The following is an 8,732-nucleotide window of genomic DNA, read 5'->3' as shown; positions in this document are numbered from 1 at the left end:
TTTCTTTGTCGTCTGGACTTTATCAAGATTTAAACGGACATATTACGGGTCTTAAGACGGTAAAATTTGAGTCCCGTAAATGTCCGGGTCTTGAGATATAGCCATACAAAGGTACTTGGTCACGTCTTTCGCTCATACACACAAAAAAAAATTTTTTCTGATTCAATCACGAAATTAATTGATCCAATTAATTTTTAATTGAAATGTCTTCAATCACAGAAATGATAGTATCAATTAAAAAATTAATTGAAGGTCAATTAAAAAGTTAATTGATCCAATTAAAAAATTAATTGATACTATTATTTTTGTGATTGATTTTTGGTTCAATTAAAAAAATTGTTGAATCAATTAAATTTTTAATTGAATATTTTTTAAAACTCAATTAAAATTTTAATTGGAAAAATTTTCGCGAAATTTTTTTGTGTGTAGTCTTTGGTGTCTGTCGCTCATAGTCTTTCCTACAACTATATAGAGCAATCTACAATCACTTCGTCGCGTCTGTCGCTCATAGTCTTGCCTACAATCATCAAGTATCTCGTAATTTATCTACAGATAGTTATGCTCATATTACTACAACAATAACAATAAGCAATGAAGATAACAAAACAAAAGGGGTTACTTTACAATGAACGATTGTGAAACTAAGAACACAAAAAATGTTTAGGAAAGTACTAGAAAATAAAGAGATGATTTTGACAAGTGATTCCTTACAATTTTAAATTAACGGAAACTAATTTAAATAAACTTAAATCTGGAAATATCTAATTCGTAAGAATATATTTGTCAAGTTTCATAAATTTGGATTTATTACCCACACTAATTAAGCGATTCCTCTTTTTTTAAATAATGGACTCAAGTAAGGGTATTTTAGGGTATGATATAGTCGGCCCGCCCGACTTTCTACTTTACTCACTTGTTTAGTTTTATTATTATATTTAATTACTCAGTACTTTTCATATCATATAATTCATTACAATGTATGATCAAAATTAAAGAAAGTATACATTAATTTTTGAGTTTAAGGTAATTTTACAGTACAATTTGGGATTATATAATTTTTATCTGTATAGTTTTAATGCATAATGCATTTTTAGAGTTTAATTGTATAGTTTTAATGCATTGACTAAACATTAATTCATATTCATTCTGCCAAGATATTTACATTTGTTTTTCTTTCTTTCTTTCTTTCTTTCTTTCTTTCTTTCTTTCTTTCTTTCTTTCTTTCTTTCTTTCTTTCTTTCTTTCTTTCTTTCTTTCTTTCTTTCTTTCTTTCTTTCTTTCTTTCTTTCTTTCTTTCTTTCTTTCTTTCTTTCTTTCTTTCTTTCTTTCTTTATTGACAGTAATATATAAAGCCTTCAAGGCCGATAACAATATTACAAACTTAATTATCAATAGTCTATGATACAAATTCAAAACATAATCTTATTTATATTTGTACTAGAATAATAACGATGGTGTCTCCCCAGCCAAATATATTAGTGTTAACTATTTAAATAGTATAAGAATATAAATTTTGCAATTTTCCTCGTCTTTTTAGTAGTATCGAAAACATACGACGCAAGAGGAACGTCCGCAGGAGTGACAGTGGTAATCATTACAACATAGGCAATGGAGGCCTGTTTTCGACATATCAGCTGCACACTCAGGCAATGTGGTTTTTATTATGCTCCTGTATGTATTTGGAATATCTATTTTTCTCAAGTCTGTGTCATATAGAAGTGCTTCAAAAAATTGGCCCACAGAGACTCCACAGTTAAAAGTGCCTTTCTGGATGGCGTGGTCGTAGTTCTACGGTACAAAAGTATTGTCACCGAGGGACTGCTCGAATTCTCGAAGAAAATGTTTTACATCAGTTATGATTTCTTCAAGTGTATTAATGTAACTAAAAATTTTCTTCTTGGTGTCTAGATAGACCAGAGTAATATGTCTTGGTTCAAAGACAAGAATAAAAAAGTGCTGATATTTTTAAATCTTTTAATGCGTTTGTAACAACGAATTCCTTATCTTCCTCACAGCATGTTAAGAAAGCATCTTTTTTTTATTAAAATTTCTATATAGGTTAGGTTAGGTTAGGTGGCAGTCCGATGTATCAGGCTCACTTAGACTATTCAGTCTATTGTGATACCACATTGGTGAACTTCTCTCTTATCACTGAGTGCTGCCCGATTCCATGTTAAGCTCAATGACAAGGGACCTCCTTTTTATAGCCGAGTCCGAACGGCGTTCCACATTGCAGTGAAACTACTTAGAGAAGCTTTGAAACCCTCAGAAATGTCACCACCATCACTGAGGTGGGATAATCCACCGCTGAAAAACTTTTTGAAAATTATTTGCTGGCCTATATTACACGTCGCGTCCATAGTCGGGTTTAACAGGATTACTAAAATATTAAAAAGCCAAATAAATAGTTCGTTTATATTGAAAATATTGGCTGCATACAGTACAGTTTAATCATCCTCCATAAAATTCTTGATATCTTTTTCCACTATTCTGATGAAATGGGTAGAACATATTTGAATAGTAACCAAATTTGGCTTTTTAACATCCCAGCAAAAACTCTCATTATCCGGTAATCTTGTAGGTAAGCCTATTTAAAAATTAATAACCACTTATTAATTGGCATCGCTTCGGATTACATTTACATACGCATGTCCTAGAAGGAAAGTACTTCTCCCCAGGCATACTTTCGGCCATAAAATAAGTAGTGCATTTAAAGCATATAATCACCTAATATGTAATGACTTATTCGTAGATACACCAAAGTTTGCAAAATAGCCACTTATTGTCTCAGCCAACCAAATCTCGAAAATATTGATTTCTATCTCCGATTACAATGCATCAAAATATGGCGAGTGATGCTGTAATAGGAGAACTACTTGAATAGAAACGAATATTATATAAATAAACAAAAAATCTAATAAATAATCTAAATAAGATTACACGCAAATTAATTTCACACATAAAATAGAAATAAATGTAGGTTGTTTAAGGTAGTTGGATTCGTGAATTACGTTATAATATATCCAATAGCCAATTCACATTAGGTTCGAATCTACTAAAAGTGGATTTTAAGTCTCTTTTTTATAAGGCAAATGGCATTTGAAATTTAGTTTAAGCGCATTTTGGAAGTGTAATGTGAATGAGGTTTAAGAAAGCATTTATTTAAAACATAATATGACAATGTCATTAAACACAATTATTATGAAATATTTCTTAACGGAAAAATTTTCAGAATTACCATTACATTACATATTCTTTTTGATTTTTTATGTTAACTACAATATATAACTCGCCGCAATGTAATGCAACGTGTAATGACAGCTTAACTCCTGGTAATGTCAATTGTAATGAGATGTGGTTACCTAGTTTTTGCTGGGATACATGTTGTGGTACATATTTCGTAGCACAATTCCATGCCCTTAAAACTGCGTTTCTTAGAACGGAGCAAACCCGTTTCCATGGGAACCAACGTAATCCGTTCGATACGCAAAATGTTTCGACGGACAACAAACAACGAACACTCGTTTGGAACACTTTTCGTATTTTCTTTCAACACTCCCGGTGGCATAAAAAAAACAGCGTATTCCCGCCTCTTTTTATTAAAAATACTTGTTTTGCGTGAAGGTCTCTTGTCCGTCAGGTACAATTTTTGATTAAGTCCTATTTTTTGGATATAGTTCCGCCAATTTTTGTCCATATACATTTTGCACAGGCCAATATGGTTGTCTGAGTTTCTGTCGTTCTCTCGACTTCGCTCGTATTTCGTTTCGTTGGTCGTTTCATACCGCTTTAAACTGTTTGGACTGTTTGTCTCTCCAAATTATGGGTTTTACTGACTTTAGTTGTTTTGATACCGTTCGTTTAGGTCCTCTTTGTTGATGGTGTGGATAATTTCGGCTTTGAATTAATCCAAATGGACTACAAATATGTACGCTCCATAACCATATTTTTTTGAATACAACATAATTTTGTTATTGTACCATTTATAGCTACAAAAGTTGATTGAACAAACATTGTTGTATCTCTCCATTTTTTTCTATGTTGGTCTTTAAAAGCTTTAAAAAACTCCTACTCTCACAATTCTGCGATAAAAATTGCTGTTCCTCTGCAAAGAATATAACTTTTGCCTCAATTTTGGAATATACATTTCTTCGTTCCATGGTACAATTATTTACAAGGTAGCCTCTCTAAACAAAAATAGTATGTTATTGAAATACTTTGTATATAAACACTCAGCAAATGTACTATTAAGTATTGTTTGAATTTAATTTGAAACCCCTTTTCTATGTTTGTCATGTACTGAAAAACTTTTATCTATTCAAATAGATTCAATAGATACATTCAATAAAATAAGTTCTTTTAAACTAAATCCGTGGAATCCAATTACTACAAAAGGCTATGCGCGACCAAAGAAAGGAAGTTCCTCATGGAATTGTCCAGTTCAACGGAACTAGTTACGAAAATTGGAGTTTTCGTGTAAAAATGCATTGGATGCCATAGACGTATTGGATGCTATTGAAGCGGTTACGAAAATTGGAGTTTTCGTGTAAAAATGCATTGGATGCCATTAACGTATTGGATGCTATTGAAGTCGATCTGCCGTATGATGCAAGCAATGAAATGAAAAATCAATTTCGCGGAAAGGATAAGAAAGCGAAGTCAATTATTGTAAGCTGCATAGCAGATGATTATCTGGATTACCCAGCAAAAACTAGGTAACCGCATCTCATTACAATTCGCATTACCAGGAGTAATGCTGCCATTACACGTTGCATTACATTGCGGTGAGTTATAATGACTTACTTGTAATGACAAAAATAAATATAATGCCTAATAATTTTCGAATAGTTATTCTCAAATTTTTAGGCAGTTGGCTTAATAAAATAGAATTGAAAGGATTGAATACTTCTTAGTACGAATGAACTGAAATATTTTTCTATGCTAAGTGTTATTCGTATGAATGATAAGCTTTCTATAATAAAGGAAGTCAGAGTTATCATTTTATAAGAAATTTTACTAAATTTGGTTTTAGTTTTTGTTCGGTTTTTGTTCATTTTTACGAATGCTTTATCAGTGGATAAAATTTTCTTGTTCAGTAGTAAATTCGTATACCCTGCGAGGAAAACAGTATTAGTAAAATGCCATAAATTTTTTGTGATTCAATCACGAAATTAATTGATACAATTAATTTTTAATTGATCACAGAAATGTTATTAATTAATTAATTGATACTATTATTTTTGTGATTGATTTTTATTTCAATTAAAAAATTTGTTGAATAAATTAAATTTTTAATTGAATATTTTTTAAAACTCAAATAAAATTTTAATTGGAAAAATTTTCGTGAAATTTTTTTGTGGGTAGTTAATGAACTATTCCTAACTGCTTTCAGTTTAGGATTTTTTTACTGAAGCAACTAAATTTTATTATTTCACACAATAACACTAGTTTACAAAAAAATAAAAAATTCATGTACACTTAGATCAAAATACATAAAAAAGGTCGGCTCTCATCAAGTGTACATTTTCAGTGTAAACTAGTGTAATTTAACTTAATGCAAATAAAATGGCTAATCTAAATGGATGAATATTTTTTCCTTTAGTTTCGAAGGCACTTTTTTCTGGATGTAGTGCTCCTATTACACCATTACTCGCCATATTTTGATCCATTGTAATCGGCGATAGAAATCAATATTTTCGTGATTTGGTTGCCTGAGACAATAAGTGGCTATTTTACAAGCTTTGGTGTATCTACGAATAAGTGATTACATATTATGTTATTATATGCTTTAAAAGCACTACTTATTTCATGGCCGAAAGTATGCCTGGGGAGAAGTACTTTCCTCCTAGGACATGCGTATGTAAATGTAATCCGGAGCGATGCCAATTAATAAGTGGTTATTATTTTTTAAAACGGCTTACCTACAAGATTACCGGGTAATGAGAGTTTTTGCTGGGTATGTGCGTGATAAAAATTCAGACAAATAGATGTGGAACGCATAAGATCATCAACCAGCCATCATCAGAAGACACATCCATGATGGATCAGAAGACATGGATCAGAAGACACATCCATGATGGATCATTTTCTGGAATTTGATGGTTCGACAGCTCAAATCTGCTGGAGCTCAGTTGACAGAAAGTGATCTGGTATCTCAACTATTCGTAAGTTTGCCTGAAAGTTATGATCCTCTGATTACGGTCCTAGAGAACATGAGAGAAGAGGATTTAACATTGCAAATTGTTAAACACGGTCTTTTAACAGAAGAAAGGAAACGTAAAGATCGTGCAGAAAGTGAAAATTCCAAATCTGGGACAGTTTTGTCGCCAAAAAGTGTGGTAAGTTCAAGTTTACTAAGAAATGCCACAACTGCGGAAAAATGGTCACATGAAAGCGAACTGTCATGTAAAGAGGGAAGCTAATTTTATAAATAACCATCAAGAAGGCCAGGTTATTAATATTAATATTAATGAAATGAACTTCATATTGGATTCGTGTTCAAGTGACCATATAACAAATGATCGTAGCCTATTCAAGACGATCTCAAGGATACAAACCCCTACAAAAATCAATGTAAAAATCAATGGACGAAATGTTGATTGCTACAGAAATGGGCGATATTCACGGCTACACTCAAGATGGAAAACAAGCAATTCTCAAAAATGTGCTATACCTTCCGGATCTTAGGAAGATATTAATATCTGTTTGCAGACGACATCTTTTTACTTTTCAATGGTAGCTTATCATCACTTGAGGTCCTTGAGTCTGATATAAATTCATGCTTAGATCGATTTCTGCTTTGGGCGTGGTCTAATTGCTTGAATTATAATGCTACTATGACCAAGGCGTTAATATTTCGAACTTTTAGGAATGTTGATGTTTCTTTGGATCTTTTCTTGGGTAATGATTACATTGAAGTTGTTGATCGACATAGATGCTTAGGGGTAATAGTAGACCGGGAACTTTCATTTCGGTACCATATTGATTTCTTATCGGGTAAGATTTGGGTAAATTTGACAAAGATATATGCTTAGAACTTTTACTTGCCGTTACGAGTACGACGAATTTTGGCTCACTCGCTGTTGATGTCTCACATGTTATATGGTATTGAAGTTGTCTCGGGGACACTTGGTCAATTTTTTGATAAATTGAGACGTATTGTGAATACTATTACTCGTTTTGTTTACCACATTTCTCGTAGGAATTCTGTATCTGGCTATGTTGAACGCTTTCTTGGCTGCTCATTTAAGAGATTTGTTGAGTATCGGAGCATCTGCCTATTCTACAAGGTGATTAGGGAATCCAGACCTTTACCTCTACGTCTTGAATTTACGTTCTCACGATCGACACGGAACATACAGATATTTATACCTCGGATCAGAATAACTATATTTTCTAGATCGTTTCTGGTGAGAATTGCACGTACGTGGAACGGACTACCACTTGTGTTAAGGATTTTTTTCTCAATGTAACAATGTGTTCCGATTGAAGCTAATGGAATTTTTTGCCTCTACACCCCAATCTTTGTAAAGTTTCAGTCATTTATGGTTTTTATACTTATACTTACTTACATTTCATTTTATTATTCTCTAATTCAGAACTTGTATTTAAAAAAAAAATTACCATGTTATGGGCTTATTTTATGATTATATATTTTTTTATTTTTTCCTATTTTTGTTTATGGCTGGGTAGCCACTTTAATACTGCAAGAATAATATTATAAACGTATATAGAATAATTTGAGTACTTTACTTTATAAATATAATAATAATTACTCAGGATTTGTTATAAGTAATATAAATTAATTGGCCTTATAGGCTTTGTATTACGGAAAATTTTTGAAATAAATAAATAAATAAAAAAAACTGACAAAAGGTGGTCTGGAAGTAGTTTTCAAAAATGGAAAAGCTATTATATTAACCCTTGTGTATGTGATAACACTGGAAGCGATACCAGCGTGATGAGGTCCCGTGGGACCTACAATAAAAAAGGATGGTAGAGAGGTTATCCCTATGATATTTTTTGATCATTTACTGTAGGTGGACTCTTCTATGATGCACAAATTGCATATATAAATATTTGGTTGTAAATATGGAGTTTTATTTAATTTTTTATAGGATACAGATAACGTTGATATGTTAGGTATACTAGAGTCCCTGATGTTTGTCGCAGGCGTGGTACCTATAAGTATCCTTATACGTACCAAGCAACAATATATTGTTTTGGTAGTTGAATGTTCTTTACAAACTGGATTTTTGAAGGATAAACAATAACATACAATTCTTTTAGGGGCGTTCATTTTTGTTCGCAGTATTATGTGCATATTGCTTGCTTCAAACTTGGTCCAAATTGAGGCACATCTTGCCAAATTCTGGGAGCCGATGGGCCTCGAACATGTATAAAAATATAAAAACTTAGATCGGCCAAGATATATCAACGGAAGACATAAAATTATGTACTACCAAGCAACGAAACCAATGGAAACTTCAAAAATGACAAATTCTTCCAAATAACGGTATTTTCTGAAAGGATGTTATTGTTATTAATTGTTCCAAATACGAAAATCGCAATATCTTTACGCTGCTTTTTAAACTGTGCTAAAACAACTAATGTAATTAGTGGTAGGTCCCATTGGACCTCATCACGCAGAATCGCACTAAACTTTTTCAAATACCTATAAAAACTGATTTAATGATTCAATCACATAAAAATGTAAAGTTTTGAACTTAAAA

General features: G+C 32.1%; 1 protein-coding gene across 1 annotated transcript in view; it reads left to right on the top strand.

The window, feature by feature from the left end:
- Positions 1 to 8,732, top strand: part of Tsp39D (Tetraspanin 39D) — a 43,146-nt gene that overhangs the window by 710 nt on the left and 33,704 nt on the right. The window lies entirely within an intron of this gene.

Source organism: Haematobia irritans, chromosome 2 (genome assembly GCF_050003625.1).
Source record: "Haematobia irritans isolate KBUSLIRL chromosome 2, ASM5000362v1, whole genome shotgun sequence".
NCBI lineage: Eukaryota > Metazoa > Arthropoda > Insecta > Diptera > Muscidae > Haematobia > Haematobia irritans.
This window is presented reverse-complemented; position numbering and strand designations above follow the sequence as displayed.